Genomic DNA, 26,436 nt, shown 5'->3' on the forward strand with positions numbered 1-26,436 from the left:
TTGAAGATGAGTTGGTGTAAAATATATAAAATTCTGTGTAATAAAAAACATGAATAGCATTGTGATGCCAGTATAAAGCAATAATGTGGTAGAGCTCTACATACATCTTCAGATCACACAGAGATACCGATGTGCTATCAGTTGGGATTATGGAAGTTATAAAATAATTCAGTAATATAACAATATAAAGAATGCAACAGTCTTTGTACAGCCAATAAAATATGTTAATGGTTTATTTGTATACATCTCACCACTCCATGATAAGTTCTAGAAAGAAGACGTCTTCTATCTCCACCGCCTACTCTACACTGTGTGCACGATTATTAGATAATTTGTATTTTTGATGATTATTTTTATTAGTTAACATCTCCAGTGCTGTCGGTCAATCCACAGAGTAATAAACCTGAATATTTAAGAAAGTAAAAGTGAGGTGCTGTCTAAGGAGAATATCTCTGTTTCCAGAGTTATTATGCAACTATATGAAAAATTTAAATTTTCCATCTTAACTGTTTATTTTCATCTGGTATATTGAGAATAAGACCCAAACAACTCAATGTCCAAAAATACATTTCTGACATTTAACAAAAATTTATCAGTGACCAATATAGCCACCATTCTTCTCAACACCAGTGATAAGCCATCCATCCATGGAGTCCATTAGTTTCTTAATCTGTTGACGATCATCTTTGTGGGCAGCACCAGGCACAGCCCCCCGACACTTATCAAAGAGGGGACTGTTCTCCTTCACCTTAAATATCGAGTTTAAGAAAAGCTCAAAAGTTCTCCGGAAGGTTTAGGTCCAGTGAGGAAAAGGTCATGTCATTACTCTTTCATCTTTAAGGCCTTTCCGGGTACTGAGCAGTGAAGACTTTGATGCTGCCATTGAGCATTCTCCCGCAGAACAATCCTGCTGTTTTTTTTTTTTTAAAGATGCAGATTTTTTCTGTACCTCTGTTTAAAGAAAGCGTCATCTAAAAACTTGCAGTAGGTTTGGGATTTGATTTTGAGTCCATATTCAATTAAAAAAAGTCCAACTAGCTCATCTGTAATAATACCAGCCCATAGCATTGCCCAACTCCATCTCGCTGGCGTCTGAGTTGAAGTCTAGGTCTGTGCCCATTAATGATCCAGCCATGGGCCCATCCATCTGCTCCGTTGAGAGTCACTCTCATCAGTCCATAAAACCTTTAAAAAAAATCTTTTTTCAGCTTTCTTTTGGTTAAGTCTTGATGTTTGCACTTGTGTCTTGTTGGTGGTGATTGATATTCAGCCTCGGCCTTGTCTCTGAGCACTGAACACCTAGTTCTTCTGGGCCTCCAGGGAGGCTGCGATTCTGGAATACGACAGCACTGGAGGATAATATCTTCCTGGTCGCTTCACATTTGAGTCTTCTGAAATCTTTTGCAGTTAATGTTATTCTGTATATATTTTTTGCAACCCTGTAGACTTTTGAAGTTTCTGTGGTCACTCCCCAATATCTGAGCAATTTAAGGAGTGTTGCATCCCTCTGTAAGACTTTTAACCATTTTTGACTTTTTAGAGTCAGTTAAAACTCTTTTTGGCCCATTTTGTCTGAGGACAAGAAGCTGTCCAATAATTCCCCCCCCCCCTGATAAAGGGTGTCAATATCCATAGGCCACACACCCCTCATTACACAAATACACATCACCCGATCTACTTTATTTTTCAGACTATAAGACGCACCGGACCATCAGATGCACCTAGGTTTTAGAGGAGGAAAATAGAAAAAAAAATTTAAGCCAAAAATGTGGTCATGATGCCCTGTTAAGGGGGAGGGAGTCTACTGCTGACACTGTTATAGGGGTATTGTCCCCTAATTCTGTTAATATGCCCCATCCTGGTATATATGACCCCTTTTCACTGTTATATGTGGCCCTCATCCCCATCCTGATATGCATGGCCCCCTCTTCCCTCTTCCTGGTATGTATGGCACCCTTCATTCTGGTATGTATGGCCCCCCTCACACCCATCCTGGCATGACAGGAGGAGGCCTGACAGGAAGTGGTGGAGGCGGAGCCTGCCGTGTGCTGCAAGAGTTGTGCTGTGTGTGGAGAGAGCTCCTGGGAAGGGAGGAGAGCCAGGCGGAGGTGACCGAGCGGACCGGGAGGACCAGTAGGAGGCGACCGGAGGGACGAGCGCAAGAGAGCGCTGTGGCAGCGTGCAGTGCCGGCCAGCGGAGGGTGCCAGGTGGTGGTGACCAGGAGGTGATGAGGAGGACCGTAAGAGGCGACCGGAGGGAAAAGCGCGCTGTGATAGCGTGCAGCGTCCCTAGAGGAGGTGAGTGAGGGGCAGGAGGCCGCGATAAGCGGCCCTACTGAACCCAAGTGTGTACTGTACTGTATTGTATTTGTATCTGTATTGTAATTGTATTGTATTCCCTAGTCCATATTTAATTGATTACCCCCCCGTCCATATTTAAATTGATTCCCCTGAACACCCCCGTCCATATTTAACTGATCCCTCTGACCACATTAAATTGACCCCCCGTCCTCATTTAATTGATCCCCGACCACCCCCCGTCCATATTAAAGTGATCCCCCTGACCACATTTAAATGATTGACCCCCCAGCCCATAATTGATTGATCCCACTTGTCCTATTTAATAGATTCCCCTTGTCCACTTTTACTCATCCCCAGTCCCTATCTATTTGCCTTATCCCCCACCATATTTAATTAACCCCTGTCCATAATTAATTGATTGATTCCCCAGACCACAATTAATTATTTCCCCAGTCCATATTTATTGATATTATTGATACTTATTGATCCCCAGTCCTTAGTTAATTGACCCACCGTCCATACCTATTTATTTGCTTTACCCCCCATCCTATTTAATTAAACCCCCTGTCCATAATTAATTGATTGATTCCCTAGTCCACAATTAATTATTTCCCCAGTTCATACTTATTGATCCCAGTCCATAGTTAATTGACACACCGTCCATACTTAATTAATCCACCTGACCCACTCAGCTGATCCCCCGTCCATACTTAATTGATACTTAATTGATCCCCCGTCCATACTTAACTGATCCCGCGCCGATATCTAATCGATACACTTGCACATCCCTAATTGATCCCCGTCCATACACCTATATATAAATAATTGTGTTTTGTACTTGTACATATATACTGACTGTATCCCCATATTTAGAATGACGTCCATGTTGGCCGGAGCCGTGCAGTGTACATCTTGCGCAATGTATGCATTCCCTGAGCTACCGCTCAGGGATCCATACTGCTGCGAGAGATGTGAGCATATCGTGCACTTGGAAGCCCAAATCCTGGATCTAAGTGCTCAGATAGCGGTACTGAGGAGCATCGACAACATGGAACGGAGTTTGCTGCTCACCGAGCAGACACTCAATGGGTCAACACTGGGGGTGGAGCTTAGTGGGGAAGCGCAGGCTGAACAGGCAGGGAGCTGGATAACAGTTAGGAGGGATAGAGGGAAGAAGTATAGGAAGGCTGGTTCAGAACCGGCATTATTGGAGCACGACAGATCCTCTGACTGCCGGGGGAGTGTATGCTCCAGTAATGAGGGGGAGGGGGGAAGTGTAGGGCAGGCTAGACAGGTCCTGGTAGTGGGTGACTCTATTATTAGGGGGACAGACAGGGCAATCTGTCACAAAGACCGGGATCGCCGAACGGTGTGCTGCCTCCCTGGCGCTCGAGTCCGGCACATCGCGGATCGGGTTGACAGGTTACTGGGTGGGGCTGGCGAAGACCCAGCGGTCATGGTCCACATTGACACCAATGACAAAGTGAGTGGTAGATGGAGGGTCCTTAAAAATGATTTCAGGGATCTAGGTAGGAAGCTTAGGGCAAGGACCTCCAAGGTAGTTTTCTCAGAAATACTACCAATCCCGCGAGCCACACAGGAGCGCCAATGGGAGGTTAGGGAGGTGAATAAGTGGCTAAAGAGTTGGTGCAAGGCAGAAGGGTTTGGGTTCATGGAGAACTGGGCCGACTTCGCTGTCGGCTACAGGCTCTACCGTAGGGACGGGCTGCACCTCAATGGGGAGGGTGCAGCGGTGCTGGGGAAGAAGATGGCTAATAGGTTGGAGGAGTTTTTAAACTAGAGACGGGGGGGGGGAAACCAAGGAAATAGGTGGGATGTGAGGCAAGCAAGGGGGAAGGGGAGAAGTGAATATAATGAGGGTGGAGAGGGGGTGGGGATAGTACAGTTAGATCGTTAGAGAAGAATAGGATGCTAAATAACCCCAAAGTTTTATCTTGCATGCTGACCAACGCAAGAAGCCTGACCAATAAGGCGGATGAGCTGCGGGCGCTTATATCGGAGGAGAGGTATGACATCGTAGGTATAACAGAGACTTGGCTAGACGATAGCTACGACTGGGCGGTAAATTTAACAGATTATAGTTTATTTAGAAGGGACCGGAAACAGGGGAAGGGCGGAGGAGTCTGCTTATATGTAAAGTCACGTCTAAAGCCCAGACTAAGGGAAGATATAGGAGAGGGAGAAGAGTGGGTCGAGTCCATGTGGGTAGAGATAGAGGGGGCAAAAAATAATAATAAAATATTACTGGGGGTCTGCTATAAGCCACCCAATATAACAGAGGAGAATGAGAAACTGCTATTAGGACAAATAGACAAAGTAGCAAAACATAATGAGGTGATTGTAATGGGGGATTTCAACTATCCGGATATTGACTGGGAAACAGAAACCTGTAGATCTCAGAAAGGAAAAAGGTTCTTGACAAATACTAAGGATAATTATCTCTCCCAACTAGTGCAGGAACCAACGAGAGGGAAGGCCGTGTTGGACTTAATATTGACTAATAGGCCTGATAGAATAACTGAGGTACAGATAGGGGGGCACCTAGGTAATAGCGATCATAATATTATCAATTTCAAAATGCCCTTCAGTAGGGTTGTCAATAAAGGAACAACAAAACATTAAACTTTAGGAGGGCGAAGTTTGATCAGCTGAAAGAAAACCTTCAACTTATTGACTGGGACAAAGTTCTTAATCAAAGGAATACGAATAGTAAATGGGAAACCTTCAAAAGAATTCTGAATACTCAGTGCGAGAGGTATATACCGTATGGGAATAAAAGGACAAGAAATAAGAGGAAACCAATATGGTTGAACAAGAACGTAAAAGGGGCGTTAAATAGCAAAAAAGAGGCATTCAAGAGATTAAAACAGGAAAACAGTAAGGAGGCACTAATGTGTTACAAGGAAAAAACGAGAACCTGCAAAAAACAAATAAAAATAGCGAAGGAGGAAACAGAGAGACGTATTGCTAGGGAAAGTAGATCAAATCCCAAACTGTTCTTTACGTATATAAATAGTAAAAGGATTAAATCGGATAATATTGGACCGATAAAAAGTGATGAAGGCAAAATCATAGAGAAAGATGAGGATAAAGCTAATCTATTAAATAAATTTTTTTCGTCAACTTTCACAAAGGAAAAAGAACTAACAGGCGAAATGAGAAGTGACAAACTTAATCCTCCACTAAGTATGACAAATCTAACCCAAGCTGGGGTACAGAAACGCCTCAGTAACATTAAAATAAACAAATCACCAGGACCTGATGGCATACACCCACGGGTACTAAGGGAACTAAGTAATGTGATAGACAGACCGTTATATCTTATATTTAAGGACTCTGTTGAGACTGGGTCTGTGCCACTTGATTGGCGACAGGCGAATGTAGTGCCAATATTCAAAAAGGGAGCGAAAAGTGACGCCGGAAACTATCGGCCGGTGAGTCTGACGTCCGTTGTGGGCAAAATTTTTGAAGGCTTCATTAATGAGGCAATTACGGAGCATCTTGATGCTAATAATCTATTAACCCCGAACCAACATGGATTCATGAGGAATCTCTCCTGCCAAACAAACCTGATTGACTTCTACGAGGAGGTTAGCTCTCGAGTAGATCAGGGGGAACCAGTGGATGTCGTGTATCTCGACTTCTCAAAAGCGTTCGATAGCGTGCCACATAATAGGTTGGTATACAAAATGAGAATGATGGGGCTGGGGGAAAATGTCTGCAAGTGGGTAGCTAACTGGCTAAAGGATAGAAGGCAGAGGGTGGTTATAAATGGAATATACTCAGATTGGGTAAGCGTCACTAGTGGGGTACCACAGGGGTCTGTACTAGGCCCAATGTTATTTAATATCTTTATTAATGACATAGTCAACGGGATAAATAGTAAAATATCAATATTTGCAGATGACACAAAGTTATGTAAAACAATTAATACAAAAGAGGACAGTGCAGACCTACAGAGGGATTTGGATAAGCTGGGTAGGTGGAGCATTAAATGGCAAATGAGGTTTAACGAGGAGAAATGTAAGGTCATACATATGGGAAGGAAAAATGGAAGTCACCAGTACTCACTGAATGGGAAATCATTGGGGAATTCAGAGATGGAGAAGGACTTGGGCATCTTGATTGATAGCAAACTAAATTGGAGTGCCCAAAGTCAGGCGGCTGCTGTAAGGGCAAACAGGGTAATGGGATGTATCAGAAGAGGTATAGCTGCAAAGGAGGAGAACATTGTTCTTCCACTGTACAAAGCACTGGTCAGACCACACTTGGAATACTGTGCTCAGTTATGGGCCCCAATATATAGAAAGGATATAAATGAGCTTGAAAAGGTACAAAGGAGGGCAACAAAATTAATAAAGGGAATGGAGGGACTGCAATACCCAGAGAGGTTGGCAAAACTAGGACTATTCAGCCTGGAAAAGAGAAGGTTGAGGGGGGACATAATAAATGTGTACAAATATGTTAGGGGACAGTATAGAGATCTTGCCCGGGATTTGTTCAAAAGGAGGGATATTACGGTAACAAGAGGGCACTCACTAAGACTGGAAGAGGAAAGGTTTCAGCACCAGCATAGGAAGGGGTTCTTTACGGTAAGAGCAGTGAGAATATGGAATTCACTGAGTGAGGAGACGGTAATGTCAGATTCACTACACCAGTTCAAGCGGGGACTGGATGCATTTCTAGATACCAGGCAGATTTCAGCATATACTTAAAAATAAAATAAAATAGTAGGTTGATACAGGGATTTATTCTGACTGCTGGTTTCAGAGTCGGGAGGGAATTTTTCCTCAGATGAAGATTGGCCAAATCATTTGGGGTTTTTGCCCTCCTCTGGATCAACTTTAGCAATTACAGAACTAACAGGTCGAACTTGATGGACGCAAGTCTTTATTCGGCTTTACAAACTATGTTACTATGTATGGCACCTTCATCCCTCTTCTTCATATGTACGGTACCTTCATTCCTCTTCCTGGTATGTATGGCACTCGTCATCCCTGTGTGTATGGCCCCCTTCATCCCTGTATGTATGGACCTCTTCATCTCTGTATGTATGGCCCCGCTCATGCCTCATCCCTGTATGCATGGCCCCCCTTATGCCTCATCCCTGTATGCATGGCCCCCTTTATCCTTGCATGCATGGCCCCCTTCATCCCTGTATGTATGGCCCCCACATCCTGGTATGCTTGGCACCCCCTGATCTCCATCACGCTGCACAGAAAAAATAAACAATCATACTCACCTCCTCTCTCCTCCAGCGCTGTGTTCCGCTCTGTGCCGGAATAGTCACTGCTCCCCACGCTGGGACTGCGTGCGTGGGGAGCAGTGACCTTCATTCTCCCCAATAGCGCGCACGCTGTAGCCGTAGCACGGCTCCTGCTGTGCTCGGTTGTCAACATGCCCGCTATCAAAGTCCATTAATATTCACCACACCCATGGGATATTCACTGGGCGTGGGGAGCAGTGAATATTCATTTTCTTTAGTAGCGGGCACAGCTAGGCTGCAGCAGGCGGCTGCTGCCTCCTGTGCCCCACTACTTCGCCACTCTCACTGTCGCTTCCCTCACAGCTACAGTATTTATGTATATCGGACTTTAAGACGCACCTCCGACTTATCTCCAAAATTTTGGAGGAAAAAAGGTGCGTCTTATAGTCCGAAAAATACAGTACTTCATCCAATAAGAAATGTTTATATAGCTTGCATTTGTAAAATTTGCATAAAAATGATCATATGGTCAAAATATTCACTTGCCTAATAATTGCGCAGACAGTGTATGTTTCAAAGTGATCAAGAAAACTATTTTTTATTCTCAACTGCTATAAGCTATGGATGTAATGTTCAGGAATCATCCCTCAATCCATAGATCGTGGATTCCACATCTCACCTTGACAAAGCCAAAAAGTGAAAATAGTTGGGCAATAATCTGAAGCTTATCTCCATTGTGATTATGATATGTTATAAGCAAGTTTAAATCTCTCAGTTATGTTAATGTGTATTAGGGGTGCACTGTTTTTTTTATGGTAATACAAAAAGAAATACTGGCATGGTTGCACCTAGCAGGGTGCAGTGCACGCTCAGGAGTTACAATAAATAAATGATTACAGCCATATCCTGTAGAATACAGCAAAAGAGGAGAAGAAACCTATTAGTGGTGTGGGCTGTGGGGCACTAAAACTATGGGGGTAACAAAGATGAGGATCATTACTGTATACGGCAATGAGAGGGGGGCTATTACTTTATAGGGCACTATAGATGGTTATAGCACTATGTGGAAGTGGGGACAAATGAGCAGGACAACTAAGGAGAGTAATGAAAAATATATATATGAAAAAGACAAAATATTAAAAAAACACACAAACAATAAATGTTTATATCATTCCCCTCCCCCCAAAGTAAATAGCAAAATGTAATACATTGAAAACATTATTCGGTATTGCCATGCACGTAACTGCCTGAATTAATAACATTTTGAAATATTTTTTCCCATGTGGTATAAATTGAAACACTAGGAATAATGTTTTTTGATCACTTCAATTCCACATAAAAATGTAATAAAAAGCTATTAAAATGTCATATTTCCTCCAAAATTGTATCAGCAAAAGCGAAGAAAACAAGAAATAATCATTGAAACCGGACCATCGATGGAAGAATGAAAATAGTTACAGGTCTCAGAAAATGGCGACACGAAAAAATTGTTAGATACTAAATTTTCAGCCCAGGTGACATCATAGATGTAGCGCATTAGACCGCTGCAGTCAACCACTGATCTCAGAACTGATGACTATTTATTCAGTATGACTCGTTGAGCTCAGTGACTGGCTGCAGTTGTCACACACGCTAAAGACATGACATCACCACTGCAGCCTATAAAGAAGACCCGAGCAGCAGCAGAGAGCCGGCGCTGGAGCAGGGGAAGGTGAGTAATGCTGATTGTAGTATTTGTTACACAGACTTGTAGATTGTGTACAGAACACTGAAAGGGGAATCCTCTTCTATGATACTCCTCTCTGCTGTTAGTCCAGGGCACATTGTGATGCTCAAAGTTATAATGAGCTTTAGCCTGAGGACAGACAGGAATAATTATGAGATGGCCACATCATGCTGAGGACTTTGCCACACACTTCAAAATAAAGATCTACCAATTAAGGCAAGTCTTTATTTTCCCACCACCACAACCCCTTCGTGTACCAGACCAATTCCCTTTTCCTATTACCTCCCTCTCCAACATCATTGAAGGACAGCTTACTCGCCTCCTCTACAAATCACACCTCACCACTTGTGCACTCGACCCCATCCCACCTCCTCCCCAACCTCACTACCCCACTTATCCCGGCCCTAACCCACCTCTTCTACCTATCAATATTCTGGTACCTTCCTTTCTGCTTTCAAACATGCCACAATCATGCCTGCCCTCAAAAAACCATCCCTCGACCCGCCCGCTATGTCAAACTATCGCCCCATATCGCTGCTACCATTCGCTTCCAAACTCCTTCAGCAACATGTACACACTAAACTTTCTTCCCATCTCTCATCTAACTTGCTCTTCGACAACCTACAATCCGGCTTCAGCCCCCATCATTCCACTGAAACTGCCCTGACCAAAATTGCTAATGACTTACAGCCAAAGCTAACAGACAATTCTCCATACTCCTCCTTCTAGTCTGTCCTCTGCCTTCGACACAGTTGACCACTGCTTCCTACTACAGATCCTCTCTTCCTTTGGTGTCAAAAGACCTCGCCCCATCCTAGAAAGACTCATACCTTTCCAGCTGCACATTCAGCGTCTCCCACTCCCACACTACCTCCTCAGCCCACCCTCTCTGTTGGAGAGGCTCTGTCCTAGGAACCCTACTCTTCTTCATCTATACCCTTGGCCTGTGACAGCTCATAAATCCCATGGCTTCCAGCACCATCTGTACGCTGATGACACCCAGATCTACCTCTCTGGCCCAGACGTCACCTCTCTGCTGTCCAGAGTCCCGGAGTGTCCATCAGCCATATCCGCCTCCTTCTCCTCTCGCTTCCTCAAGCTCAACGGTGATAATAATGTGTGTACAGCGCTGCGGAGTATGGAGGCGATATAGAAGGGAGAGGAATATCCCGATAGAGAGTAATGGGGAATCTCCACATACCTCCACCTGCAGAGTCGCCACCACTTATATGGCTGTTCTGTGCGCACAGGACCTGTGATGAGGTCACAGGAGGGGAGGAGTCAGGGGTCACATGATCAGGGGCCTCAGTGGGTGCAGGACTCTGCTTTGCTGGATTATGGGTGGGGTCTGTATGCCCCCAGTTTGCAGATAATTACAGATTGTTCTCAGTGGGAAACAAGATGATCCTGGAGGTCTGATGTCTTTAATGGCTAACGAAGAGAAATAATGATGTCACCAGCGAGCTGCTGTCAGACATCTTAGGTGTCACCAGTCCATGAGGAAGAGACCGGAGTACCTTATCTATTATCTATCTATCTATCATCTATTATCTATCTATCATCTATCTATTATCTATCTATTATCTATCTATCATCTATCTATTATCTATCTATCATCTATTTATTATCTATCATCTATGTATTATCTATCATCTATCTATCATCTATCTATTATCTATCTATCATCTATCTATTATCTATCTATTATCTATCTATTATCTATCTATCATCTATCTATTATCTATCTATTATCTATCTATCATCTATCTATTATCTATCTATTATCTATCTATTATCTATCTATCATCTATTATCTATCTATTATCTATCATCTATCTATTATCTATCTATCATCCATCTATTATCTATCATCTATCTATCAATCATCTATTATCTATCTATCACCTATCTATTATCTATCTATCTATTAATCATTTATCTATTATCTATCAATTATCTATTTATTATTTATCTATCATCTATCTATTTATCATCTATTATCTATCATATATCTATCCATATATCTATCTATAATCTATCATCTATTTATCATTTCTCTATTATCTATCTATCATCTATCTATTTATCATCTATTACCTATCAGCTATCATCTATATCTATTTATCATCTATTACTTATCATCTATTTATCATCTATTACCTATCATCTATCTATCTGTCATCTATCTATTACCTATCATCGATCTATTATCTCTCTATCAACTATGTATTTATCATATATTTATTATCTATTATCTATCTATTATCTATCGTCTATCTATTATTTATCTATGAGGGTCAGTCAATAAGTAATGCCTCCTATTTTTTTTCTCCTTTTAATTGGCAAGAAATTCAAATGCAATTACAGAGGTTGAAAACCACAACATTAACGATTAATTTGTCACTTTTCAATATAATCTCCATCCACTTCCACAGTCTTGGTCCACCGTTTAACAAGGACATGTATTCCAGCATGGTAAAAAGCATTCTTGGGACCCACCGTGCACAAACTTTTCTGTATCCCAGTTGTCCAATAATTTTCATCACACTGCCGTTACTGAGGCAGATAATGCCACACAATTCATCTGCAGTCACCCGGCGGTCACCACGAATGGTGTCATCGACTTGCTGAATGTTGCTTGGAGTCACTGCAGTTACTGGCCTGCCAATCCGCATTTTGTCAGCCAACGGTGATGGCCCTTCAGCTGTGTTACAGCGACGAACCCATCGTCTAACAGTACTGACATCCACTGCTGCATCACCGGACACATTTTTCAGTCTCTCATGAATTCGAATGGGCGTTTCACCTTCTGCATGCAAGAATTCAATCACAGAACGTTGTCTAATACGAACATCGATGTCAGCCATTTTGCAAACGGATACAGTCCTGCCACCTGTTGGTGCAGGAAGTTGCAATTGCTGTGGATTGGAGAAGAGGGTTTGAGGAATTGTGCCAAATTCGAATATTTAACATAACTACCTTATTTAAGGAGAAAAAAAAATAGGAGGCATTACTTATTGACTGACCCTCGTATCATCTATCTATTTATCTATCATCTAACCATATATCTATCTATTATCTATCATCTATCTGTTATCTATTTATCATTTATCTATCTATTATCTATCATATACAGTACAGACCAAAAGTTTGGACACACCTCATTTAAAGATTTTTCTGTATTTTCATGACTATGAAAATTGTACATTCACACTGAAGACATCAAAACTGTGAATTAACACATGTGGAATTATATAGTTAACAAAAAAGTGTGAAACAACTGAAAATATGTCTTATATTCTAGGTTCTTCAAAGTAGCCACCTTTTGCTTTGATGACTGCTTTGCACACTCTTGGCATTCTCTTGATGAGCTTCAAGAAGTAGTCACCGGAAATGGTCTTCCAACAATCTTGAAGGAGTTCCCAGAGATGCTTAGCACTTGTTAGCCCTTTTGCCTTCACTCTGTGGTCCAGCTCACCCCAAACCATCTCGATTTAGTTCAGGTCTGGTGACTGTGGAGGCCAGGTCATCTGGCGTAGCACCCCATCACTCTCCTTCTTGGTCAAATAGCCCTTACACAGCCTGGAGGTGTGTTTGGGGTCATTAAATAAAGATATAAATCACTGCACTCCCTATGAGTGTGCACGAGTAGGGGCCGAACCCTGGTATATCAGATCAAAGAGCCTCGGCACTTAATCGTCCTTTTGCAAGAGAAAATTTATTGACTTTGTGAAATAAATCTGCACACAGAAATAACACCAAAACGTTTCGGTCTTAGCGACCTTCTTCAGTTGACTGTAGAAAATAGGACAATGTCATAGACAATTAGATACAGAACGATATAAATATCATTTCTAGATGACATAGTGAAAAAACAGCATATCATAAGTAGTGAAACAGAAATCCTTCCCATTATATTATACAAGTGTGCACAGTAATGCATAAGCGAAATATATAGCACATAGATACACAGTATACTTTTCCATAATATGTAGGGAAATCACAAAGGAGGGAGGGGGGGGGGGGTGGGGGGTGGAAGAAGAAGGACAGGGAGAAGGGGACAAAGGTATGGAGCACATAGGTATGGGGGGAAGGGGAAGAAAAAACAGAACACAAGACAGCTGGCAGAAGTGGGCACATACCGGGTAATTCTGCGAGAGATGTGAGCAACAAGTGGGTCCCAATAGGGATGCCTACAGGTGAGAAGGTGACAGAAATCAGAGGCAAGGACCTCACAGAGTGCCCCAGAAAGGCGTGCTGTGCCAAAGGCTACCTGCTGAGAAGCGCGTGGGGGCATGGACATCACAACGCGGTCTCCACCGCTAGTTGGAGTAACCATAAGTGCAGAGAGCGAGGTTAATAAAGGGTCTAAAATGCAAAAGACGCGCGAATCTGAAACGCCGGACCGCGCATACCGGAAGTGCCATACTACGCAACCGGAAATGACGTTTGCGGGTCACCGTCTGCGTTCCACAGAGGGAGAGCGCAAACCGGAAGTTCCGGTTTGAAGCGAACAGGAAGTGATGACTGGCGTGTTTATGTAAGTTCGCGTGTGCGCTCTAACTTATGTCTCTTTTGTTGCAGATTCACCTTGTACTGTGGTCCTCTCCCACCTCCCCTTCGTTTTCCATCTATACCTCTCGTTGTTTCCCTCCCCTGGCTATGTACATCGTCCTGGAACGCAAGTGATCCCTTCATGGAACGCACCGGCTTTCATCACTTCCTGTTCGCTTCAAACCGGAACTTCCGGTTTGCGCTCTCCCTCTGTGGAACGCAGACGGTGACCCGCAAACGTCATTTCCGGTTGCGTAGTATGGCACTTCCGGTATGCGCGGTCCGGCGTTTCGGATTCGCGCGTCTTTTGCATTTTAGACCCTTTATTAACCTCCCTCTCTGCACTTATGGTTACTCCAACTAACGGTGGAGACCGCGTTGTGATGTCCATGCCCCCACGCGCTTCTCAGCAGGTAACCTTTGGCACAGCACGCCTTTCTGGCTCACTCTGTGAGGTCCTTGCCTCTGATTTCTTTCACCTTCTCACCTGTAGGCAGCCCTATTGGGACCCACTTGTTGCTCACATCTCTCGCAGAATTACCCGGTATGTGCCCACTTCTGCCAGCTGTCTTGTGTTGTTTTTTCTTCCCCTTCCCCCCATACCTATGTGCTCCATACCTTTGTCCCCTTCTCCCTGTCCTTCTTCTCCCCCCCCCCCTCCTTTATGATTTCCCTACATATTATGGAAAAGTATACTGTGTATCTATGTGCTATATATTTCGCTTATGCATTACTGTGCACACTTGTATAATATAATGGGAAGGATTTCTGTTTCACTACTTATGATATGCTGTTTTTTCACTATGTCATCTAGAAATGATATTTATATCGTTCTGTATCTAATTGTCTATGACATTGTCCTATTTTCTACAGTCAACTGAAGGTCGCTAAGACCGAAACGTTTTGGTGTTATTTCTGTGTGCAGATTTATTTCACAAAGTCAATAAATTTTCTCTTGCAAAAGGACGATTAAGTGCCGAGGCTCTTTGATCTGTTTGGGGTCATTGTCCTGTTGAAAAATAAATGATGGTCCAACTAAACGCAAACCGGATGGAATAGCATGCCGATGCAAGATGCTGTGGTAGCCATGCTGGTTCAGTATGGCTTCAATTTTGAATAAATCCCCAACAGTGTCACCAGCAAAGCACCCCCACACCATCACACGTCCTCCTCCATGCTTCACGGTGGGAACCAGGCATGTAGAGTCCATCCGTTCACCTTTTCTGCGTCGCACAAAGACACGGTGGTTGGAACCAAAGATCTCAAATTTGGACTCATCAGACCAAAGCACAGATTTCCACTGGTCTAATGTCCATTCCTTGTGTTCTTTAGCCCAATCAAGTCTCTTCTGCTTGTTGCCTGTCCTTAGCAGTGGTTTCCTAGCAGCTATTTTACTATGAAGGCCTGCTACACAAAGTCTCCTCTTAACAGTTGTTGAAGAGATGTGTCTGCTGCTAGAACTCTGTGTGGCATTGATCTGGTCTCTAATCTGATCTGCTGTTAACCTGCGATTTCTGAGGCTGGTGACTCGGATAAACTTATCCTCAGAAGCAGAGGTGACTCTTGGTCTTCCTTTCCTGGGGCGGTCCTCATGTGAGTCAGTTTCTTTGTAGCACTTGATGGATTTTGCAACTGCACTTGGGGACACTTTCAAAGTTCTCCCAATTTTTCAGAGTGACTGACCTTCATTTCTTAAAGTAATGATGGCCACTCGTCTTTCTTTACTTAGCTGCTTTTTTCTTGCCATAATACAAATTCTAACAGTCTATTCAGTAGGACTATCAGCTGTGTATCCACCAGACTTCTGCACAACACAACTGATGATCCCAACCCCATTTATAAGGCAAGAAATCCCACTTATTAAACCTGACAGGGCACACCTGTGAAGTGAAAACCATTTCCGGTGACTACCTCTTGAAGCTCATCAAGAGAATGCCAAGAGTGCGCAAAGCAGTCATCAAAGCAAAAGGTGGCTACTTTGAAGAACCTAGAATATAAGACATATTTTCAGTTGTTTCACACTTTTTTGTTAAGTATATAATTCCACATGTGTTAATTCATAGTTTTGATGCCTTCAGTGTGAATGTACAATTTTCATAGTCATGAAAATATAGAAAAATCTTTAAATCAGGTGTGTCCAAACTTTTGGTCTGTACTGTATCTATGTAGTGATATTGTGCAACAGGTGGGATATTTTTGCTCTTAGATCTTAAATTTGAAAAAGGAGGACTGGGTGAGTCAGAAGTCATTGAGTAATTTCCCAGGTCTTCTAATGTATTGCCTCTTCCTCCTTCTCCTTCATCAATATGGGTTCTAATGATTTAACCCCTTACCGACGTGGTACGAACTAATATGCACCATGTCAGTACCCCCGGTTTAGTGCGGGCTCAGTGCCTGAACCGGGCACATGTCAGCTGATCTATACAGCTGAAATGTGCCCGCAACATGTCACCCGCGGCTGTTAACCAGTTAAATGCCGCTGTCAATCTCTGACAGCGGCATTTAACATCGCCGCGCTGGAAGTGCGGCATTAGCCCCGCCCATCAGTCATGCCGTCACATGATCGCGGGTCACCAATGGGTTGGCATGACAACCTAGGGTCTGCAGCAGACCCCTGTGGTTGTCATGTAAAGATTACTATGAGTGCCGCCCAGTGGTCAGCGCTCATAGCCAGTGAGCATCTCTGCTACATACAGATGATCTGTTCATCGCCTGTATGAAGCAGAGCCGATCAGGCAAGTGCAGCTTCTAGTCTCCCATGGACTATTGAAGCATGCAAAAAATATTAAAAAAATAAAAAATATATAAAAGTTTAAATCACCCCCCTTTCGCCCCATTAAATATAAAACAATAAAAAAAACACATACACATATTTGGTATAGTCGCATTCAGAATAGCCCGATCTATCAATCTAAAAAAATAATTAATTTGATCGGTAAATGGCGTAACGAGAAAAAAAATTCTAAACTCCAAAATTAAGTTTTTTTGGTCGCCGCAACATTGCAATAAAATGCAATAACAATCGATCAAAACATCGGATCTACCCCAAAATGGTAGATACGGCCCCAGATCATGAAAAATGGAGACGCTACGGGTCTCGGAAAATGGAGACTTTTTTTTAGCAAACTTTGGATTTTTTTTCACCACGTAAATAAAAAAGAACCTATATATGTTTGGTGTCTACGAACTTGTCATGACCTGGAGAATAATAATGGCAGGTCAGTTTTAGCATTCAGTGAACGTGGTAAAAAAAAAACTGTGGTATTGCACTTTTTTTGCAATTTCACCGTAATTGGATTTTTTTCCCCGTTTTCCAGTACATGATATGATAAAACCAGCGATGGCGTGCAAAAGTACAACTTGTCCCACAAAAAATAAGCCCTCACACGACCATATTGACAGAAAAATAAAAACGCTATGGCTCTGGGAACAAGGGGAGCAAAAAACGAAAATGCAAAAATGGAAAATGCTCTGGTCATTAAGGGGTTAATTGCATGATATTTATGCAAGGCCAGTTTACGGGTGAATAAGTTGACATCCTTCGTCCATACAAAGAGATCAAACCTTGGGGTTGGAGTAAATGACAGCCCTTTCCTTAGAAGTCCTATCTGTATGTCACTAAGTGAAAATCTGTAAATTATCATCATTACCGAGAGACCTATTATTACTTTCTATGTCTATTATTTGTTCCCTAAAAAAGGGAAAGTCTGTCCAGTGGCGCCTATTGATGGCATTGTTGTTGCCATAGTCATGGGGGTTGCAGGTAAAGCTGTCGCTACTGACATTTGGGGGACAATTGGTGTTCCCGTTGACATCATATTTCCAAACACAGCAGGTATAGTGGGCTGAGTTTTCCACTCCCTGAGTTACTGGTTCTGTTCTCATAGTGGTTAATGGAGATGAAAATAAGCAGGAGAGGGGGATTCTGGAAAACAATTTTGAATTGTTCCACAAATTGTCCCCCCAATGATTTAGAGAAGGACAATTTCCTTTGTCTCCGATTCCTTTTATATCGGCTCTTTCTCTTCATTCCTAACCTAAAATCTCCCTCACTGACAGCGCTATCAGACTCCGATAGATCAGTACGCGAAAGGTCAGTAAACCTGGGTCTTGTTGATCTTTGCTCACTACATTTATTTTTCTATACCTCTCCAGTCTCGAAGTCTTTCAGATCTCATATAAACTTCCCATGCTTCCTTTCTTTGATGTCCCTATTAAATATTTCAAGATTTTTTTGTAATTTTAACTCCAAATTCACGAAATCAGGCTGTGAAGCAAACTGTTCAATTTCTCTCATCTCTTTCTCTAATTTTTGATTCATCAGTAACAGGTTCTTCTCATATTCGAGAAGGTGATTAATCATCCGTAAGGAGCTGTCAGGAGATCTTCCCAACCTTTCATAAACGCCTCATCATCTCTATGTGCATCAGGAAGGACTGGGATTCTCACACCCCCATATACGATTCTCCTCTGAAAATAAGTTTCAAAACTCGCAATTTCCCACCATGTCCTTATCTGCTGCTTGTAAGTCCTGTAGATATTATCAGAGGAGCTATTCAAACTCCCTTGTGAAGAAGAACTGTGTAGAAAAAACTTGTGTTGCTTCCATACACCTCGTACATGCGGCTCCGCTCCGTACACCTCGCACACACGCGGCTCCGCTCCGTACACCTCGTACACACGCGGCTCCGCTCCGTACACCTCGTACACACGCGGCTCCGCTCCGTACACCTCGTACACACGCGGCTCTGCTCCGTACACCTCGTACACACGCGGCTCTGCTCCGTACACCTCGTACACACGCGGCTCTGCTCCGTACACCTCGTACACACGCGGCTCTGCTCCGTACACCTCGTACACACGCGGCTCTGCTCCGTACACCTCCTACACACGCGGCTCTGCTCCGTACACCTCGTACACACGCGGCTCCGCTCCGTACACCTCGTACACACGCGGCTCCGCTCCGTACACCTCGTACACACGCGGCTCCGCTCCGTACACCTCGTACACACGCGGCTCCGCTCCGTACACCTCGTACACACGCGGCTCCGCTCCGTACACCTCGTACACACGCGGCTCCGCTCCGTACACCTCGTACACACGCGGCTCCGCTCCGTACACCTCGTACACACGCGGCTCCGCTCCGTACACCTCGTTCACACGCGGCTCCGCTCCGTACACCTCGTACACGCGCGGCTCCGCTCCGTACGCCTCGTACACACGCGGCTCCGCTCCGTACGCCTCGTACACACGCGGCTCCGCTCCGTACGCCTCGTACACACGCGGCTCCGCTCCGTACGCCTCGTACACACGCGGCTCCGCTCCGTACACCTCGTACACACGCGGCTCCGCTCCGTACACCTCGTACACACGCGGCTCCGCTCCGTACACCTCGTACACACGCGGCTCCGCTCCGTACACCTCGTACACACGCGGCTCCGCTCCGTACACCTCGTACACACGCGGCTCCGCTCCGTACGCCTCGTTCACACGCGGCTCCGCTCCGTACGCCTCGTACACGCGCGGCTCCGCTCCGTACGCCTCGTACACGCGCGGCTCCGCTCCGTACGCCTCGTACACGCGCGGCTCCGCTCCGTACACCTCGTACACACGCGGCTCCGCTCCGTACGCCTCGTACACACGCGGCTCCGCTCCGTACACCTCGTACACGCGCGGCTCCGCTCCGTACACCTCGTACACACGCGGCTCCGCTCCGTACACCTCGTACACACGCGGCTCTGCTCCGTACACCTCGTACACACGCGGCTCTGCTCCGTACACCTCGTACACACGCGGCTCTGCTCCGTACACCTCGTACACACGCGGCTCTGCTCCGTACACCTCGTACACACGCGGCTCCGCTCCGTACACCTCGTACACACACGGCTCTGCTCCGTACACCTCGTACACACACGGCTCTGCTCCGTACACCTCGTACACACGCGGCTCTGCTCCGTACACCTCGTACACACGCGGCTCTGCTCCGTACACCTCGTACACACGCGGCTCCGCTCCGTACACCTCGTACACTCGCGGCTCTGCTCTGTACACCTCGTACACACGCGGTTCTGCTCCGTACACCTCGTACACACGCGGTTCTGCTCCGTACACCTCGTACACACGCGGCTCTGCTCCGTACACCTCGTACACGCGCGGCTCTGCTCCGTACACCTCGTACACACGCGGTTCTGCTCCGTACGCCTCGTACACACACGGCTCTGCTCCGTACACCTCGTACACACGCGGCTCTGCTACATCCACACTGTAAACCCCTCCTGACCCCACACATAAACTTCAGCTCATCCAGCACCATGACAACCAGCACAGCAGAGTCCTGCATCCACTGAGGCCCCTGATCATGTGACCCCTGACTCCTCCCCTCCTGTGACCTCATCACAGGTCCTGTGCGCACAGAGCAGCCATATATGTGGTGGCGGCTCTGCAGGTGGAGGTATGTGGAGACTCCTCGTTATTCTCTATGCGGATTATTTCTTCCTCTTCCTTCTATATCGCCGCCATACTCCGCAGCACTGTGCACATTATTATCGCACTCACTATAGTCCTTATTCACACCTGCGATTCCTATCTGTGTGTGCAGTGATTGCGGTTTCCTCCTGTCCTCCAGACAGTAATGTCCTCCCCTCTGTACCGGCCACTGTAATAATTCTCCCTTCTACCCCTGTGACTCCACATGATAATATTCCCCTATTCACCTGCAGCGGCCACAACTCCTCCTGTGTGCCCCATATATCAGTAATGTCCCCTGTGTGCCCCATATATCAGTAATGTCCCCTGTGTGCCCCCATATATCAGTAATGTCCCCTGTGTGCCCCCATATATCAGTAATGTCTCCTGTGTGCCCCCATATATTAGTAATGTCCCCTGTGTGCCCCCATATATCAGTAATGTCTCCTGTGTGCCCCCATATATTAGTAATGTCACCTGTGTGCCCCATATATCAGTAATGTCCCCTGTGTGCCCCCATATATTAGTAACGTCCCCTGTGTGCCCCCATATATCAGTAATGTCTCCTGTGTGCCCCCATATATTAGTAATGTCCCCTGTGTGCCCCCATATATTAGTAATGTCCCCTGTGTGCCCCCATATATTAGTAACGTCCCCTGTGTGCCCCCATATATCAGTAATGTCTCCTGTGTGCCCCCATATATTAGTAACGTCCCCTGTGTGCCCCCATATATTAGTAATGTCCCCTGTGTGCCCCCATATATTAGTAATGTCCCCTGTGTGCCCCCATATATCAGTAATGTCTCCTGTGTGCCCCCATATATCAGTAATGTCTCCTGTGTGCCCCCATATATTAGTAATGTCCCCTGTGTGCCCCCATATATTAGTAATGTCTCCTGTGTGCCCCCATATATTAGTAATGTCACCTGTGTGCCCCATATATTAGTAACGTCCCCTGTGTGCCCCCATATATTAGTAACGTCCCCTGTGTGCCCCCATATATTAGTAATGTCCCCTGTGTGCCCCCATATATTAGTAATGTCCCCTGTGTGCCCCCATATATTAGTAACGTCCCCTGTGTGCCCCCATATATTAGTAATGTCACCTGTGTGCCCCATATATCAGTAATGTCCCCTGTGTGCCCCCATATATTAGTAACGTCCCCTGTGTGCCCCCATATATTAGTAATGTCCCCTGTGTGCCCCCATATATTAGTAATGTCCCCTGTGTGCCCCCATATATTAGTAACGTCCCCTGTGTGCCCCCATATATTAGTAATGTCGCCTGTGTGCCCCCATATATTAGTAATGTCACCTGTGTGCCCCCATATATTAGTAATTTCCCCTGTGTGCCCCCATATATTAGTAATGTCACCTGTGTGCCCCCATATATTAGTAATGTCAGCTGTGTGCCCCCATATATCAGTAATGTCCCCTGTGTGCCCCCATATATCAGTAATGTCCCCTGTGTGCCCCCATATATCAGTAATGTCCCCTGTGTGCCCCCATATATCAGTAATGTCCCCTGTGTGCCCCCATATATCAGTAATGTCCCCTGTGTGCCCCCATATATCAGTAATGTCCCCTGTGTGCCCCCATATATTAGTAATGTCCCCTGTGTGCCCCCATATATTAGTAATGTCCCCTGTGTGCCCCCATATATTAGTAATGTCGCCTGTGTGCCCCCATATATTAGTAATGTCGCCTGTGTGCCCCCATATATTAGTAATGTCCCCTGTGTGCCCTCATATATTAGTAATGTCCCCTGTGTGCCCCCATATATTAGTAATGTCCCCTGTGTGCCCCCATATATTAGTAATGTCCCCTGTGTGCCCCCATATATTAGTAATGTCCCCTGTGTGCCCCCATATATTAGTAATGTCCCCTGTGTGCCCCCCTATATTAGTAATGTCCTCCTGTGTGCCCCCCTATATTAGTAATGTCCCCTGTGTGCCCCCCTATATTAGTAATGTCCCCTGTGTGCCCCCCTATATTAGTAATGTCCCCTGTGTGCCCCCCTATATTAGTAATGTCCCCTGTGTGCCCCCATATATTAGTAATGTCCCCTGTGTGCCCCCATATATTAGTAATGTCCCCTGTGTGCACTCATATATTAGTAATGTCCCCTGTGTGCCCCCATATATTAGTAATGTCTCCTGTGTGCCCCCATATATTAGTAATGTCTCCTGTGTGCCCCCATATATTAGTAATGTCTCCTGTGTGCCCCCATATATTAGTAATGTCGCCTGTGTGCCCCCATATATTAGTAATGTCGCCTGTGTGCCCCCATATATTAGTAATGTCGCCTGTGTGCCCCCATATATTAGTAATGTCGCCTGTGTGCCCCCATATATTAGTAATGTCCCCTGTGTGCCCCCATATATTAGTAATGTCCCCTGTGTGCCCCCATATATTAGTAATGTCGCCTGTGTGCCCCCATATATTAGTAATGTCGCCTGTGTGCCCCCATATATTAGTAATGTCCTCCTGTGTGCCCCCATATATTAGTAATGTCCCCTGTGTGCCCCCATATATTAGTAATGTCCCCTGTGTGCCCCCATATATTAGTAATGTCCCCTGTGTGCCCCCATATATTTAGTAATGTCACCTGTGCCCCCATCTATTAGTAATGTCACGGGCCATATACCAGGATGCACTACATGGGACCATTATACTGTGGTGGCACTATATGGGGAAGACATTATACTATAGTTCACTATATGGGGCCATGATACTGTGGGGCACATTATTCTGTGGGCCACTGTATGGGGCCATTATTCTGTGGGCCACTGTATGGGGCCATTAGACTGTGGGCCACTGTATGGGACCATTAGACTGTGGGCCACTGTATGGGGCCATTAGACTGTGGGCCACTGTATGGGGCCATTAGACACTGGGGCACTATTTGGGGGGGGCATTAGACACTGGGGCACTATTTGGGGGGGGCATTAGACACTGGGGCACTATATGTCGGGGGCATTAGACACTGGGGCACTATATGGGGGGGTATTATACTATAGTTCACTATATGGGGTCATGATACTGTGGGGCACATTATAGTATGGTGCGCTATATGGGGCCATTAGACACTGGGGCACTACATGGGGTTATTATACAGAGGACTTGGTGACTCTGATGAGCGGTGTAGTTACTGAGGTCACTGCTCATCAGAGCCGCCAGGTCTTGTGGAACGCAGTGGGCCCCGGAGTGGCTGCTGCTACGACCTATAGAGCGTCGTCCTCTGAACAAGGCTCCATAGCCTTTGGATGTTGGATTCGGGGATCGTTATGGGAATGCCATGGACTACGTCGGACCTGCATGTTTTTTTTTTTTTCAAAAATAAATTGGTGAACCAGGAAGAGTGTCGGGGAGTCTTTCTTCAAATAATTTTTTTTTTTATGTCTGTGTATTTTTTTCTCCATTACTAACCCCAGGGCTTGATGCCAAATGTGTTTTTTGACAATTCACAGCTGACATCAACCTCAACTATCATTACCCCAATTGCCACCGCACCAGGGCAATAGAGAAGAGGTGGGCAAAGCGCGTATTTTCAGGCTGGAAAGGGTCAATAACCAGGATCCTTCTGAGCCTGATATCAGCCCGCAGCTGTCTGCTTCACCTTGCCTGGTTATGAAAAATAGTGGGGGACCCCAAGTGTGTTTTTTTTCATTTATTTATTCGGGTAAACACTCTTTAGTGCCACATGAAAGGCACTTAAGTTTATTATATGTAGGGGCTTGTGAAATTATATATAAAAGCATCAAACTTCTGTGTGTGAATCAGACATGAGATCTAACGTGACATAAGATTACAGTCCGGGGAAGACGGGAAACATTCATATAGACGACCGGTGGAGATGTAGTCAATGATGGACTCTGGCCAAATATCTTTCTAGAGCCGTAGTAGATGATGAACGTGTCGTCCTCATCATGAAGTAGTTATTTCTCATGTTACATGTAATGAATATCTCCTGCAGTATTGCTAATGCCGATTCCAGTGTCGGTAAATGGGACGAGAATTAGCGTTATGGAAGATGAGTCTTTGAGAAACGTGTTCAGCTCCAGACTCCGAGGAAGAAACTGATTTTTGTTTGTGGCCTAAAATATATAGGTTTTATTACTAGATGTAAAGCAGAAAACTAAATACTGTAAAATAATAAATCTCCTCATGTTTCCCTTATTATCTCCAGGATTTTTATGATGTTCCATCGGCTCATTTTCTTCTTGTTCAGGTCAATATCAGATCCTCTCAGTGAAGATCTTCTATGTAAGAGAATTTTCCTGATTCTCCCATCAAAGATGGATATGGATAGAGACAAGATGGCGGAGAGAATATTACACCTCACCCTAGAGATCCTCTTCCGGATTACTGGAGAGGTGAGAGATTCTGATGACATCACATTACATCATTCTTATCTATGGGAATAACAGATGGACAGAACTGGAAAGGTGAGGACTCTGGAAATGTCTGGAGTGAGATTTATTAATGTGTCTCTCCATAACCAGGATTATACAGTAGTGAAGAAGACCTCTAGTGAGCGCTGTCAGGACCCTGTGTCTGAGGGATGGGGAAGACCCCTGAGCCCAATCACGAGGCCTCCATCTCACCCCCTGATACATGAGGACATCAATGACCAGAAGATCCTAGAGCTCATCTACAAGATGATTGAGCTGCTGACTGGAGAGGTGACACTGCTGGGAATGCTGGGACATTAGACAGTAACGCTATGAAGGGATTGGGGGGATGACGGTATCATTGTATGTGTCAGGTTCCTATAAGGTGTCAGGATGTCGCTGTTTATTTCTCCATGGAGGAGTGGGAGTATATAGAAGAACACAAATATCTGTACAAGGACATCAAGATGGAGGTTCCCCAGCCCCTCACATCACCAGGTAATAGATAGGACTAAATACACACGGCCTATAATTATCTGTATGTAAAGAATGAATTCAGTCCCTGTATGTGTTTCCTCCAGATCTATCCAGTAAGAGGACAACACCAGAGAGATGTCCCCGTCCTCTTCTTCCACAGGACTGTAAACAAGAAGATCCCAGTGTTCCTCGGGATCATCAGGTAGATGGAGAGATGGTGTCATGAGATCTCCCCTATGATGTGTAGACGGCTGTAAAGGTCTTGTGTTCAGTCTTGTTTTATCCACCAGTATTATATGTTTTATACTCGTGTAGTGAGAACGGTGGAGATGTCAGGATTAGAGCTGATCATAGATGTGACTTCTCCATCTGTCTGTGACTTTTACAATATTTGTTTCAGGGTGAAGATCTGACCTATATTAATACTACAGAAACATATGTGAGGAGTGATGAGCGGTGTAAAGAGGAGATTCCTACCGATAACCATCCAGGTGAGTAGTAACCACTAAATGCAGAGAAGTCACCGATTCTCCTCAGTCACCGGCTGTGGCTGCTTTATCGGTGGTGTAGTCCGGCCGTATCACAATCATGTGATCACCATTTTACCTCTTGACCACAACATTCTCCTTCACCCAAAACTGTTCGAATGACTTTGGGCATTGAAAGCCCTTTTCTATAGAATTTACAACCTGGAGGATCCACCTACCCTCTGTTGGCTTCCTAGAATCCTGATATCTTATTGGATGAATCTCCCTTCTCTCCCTTCTGTGCTGCTGAATGTGCTCATATGGTACCTACAAGACCTGGTCCAGTCTTTCTGGCCAAACTTCACTTTTATGATCGACAACATTTAATGTGCAGTGAGGAACAAGTGTGAATTTCTGTACAATAACAACAGAGTTTCCCTTTATCCTGACTTTACACTTTATTTTAAAACCAACTAACTTCATACAGGATTGTGATAGACTACATAAAAAACATTACACCTGTGCCATGATATATCTCTAAGCTGTGCGTGGCTGATGGCTGTAATATACATTTATTCACGCCTGCAGGAGATGTGTTGGCTCGAGCCCTGGTTTCATGGATTCACTCCACGTCATAAATTCCATTATGTTTTCAATCCTAAGGAATTCAGATTACTGCACAATCTCTCCTGAAATGGGAGCGCTAATACTTTCTCTACTCTTCTGGTCAGGACTCGTAGTAGCTCCAGTGGTCCACCATAAATGAATAAAGTCCGGTTTAGTGTTGGTGTTCTCCCCCCCATACATAAAATTTTGTTGGAGATGT

The 26,436-nt window shown here is 44.8% G+C and overlaps 1 protein-coding gene and 1 pseudogene across 1 annotated transcript in view; one reads left to right on the top strand and one right to left on the bottom strand.

The window, feature by feature from the left end:
- LOC141198611 (uncharacterized) overlaps positions 1-26,436 on the bottom strand; it is a 174,035-nt gene that overhangs the window by 13,120 nt on the left and 134,479 nt on the right. The gene's annotated exons all lie outside the window — the stretch shown is intronic.
- Positions 1-26,436, top strand: part of LOC141198566 (uncharacterized) — a 34,373-nt pseudogene that overhangs the window by 4,280 nt on the left and 3,657 nt on the right.

Source organism: Phyllobates terribilis, unplaced genomic scaffold, assembly GCF_046119375.1.
Source record: "Phyllobates terribilis strain yellow unplaced genomic scaffold, ASM4611937v1 Scaffold_98__1_contigs__length_5973952, whole genome shotgun sequence".
Lineage (NCBI taxonomy): Eukaryota > Metazoa > Chordata > Amphibia > Anura > Dendrobatidae > Phyllobates > Phyllobates terribilis.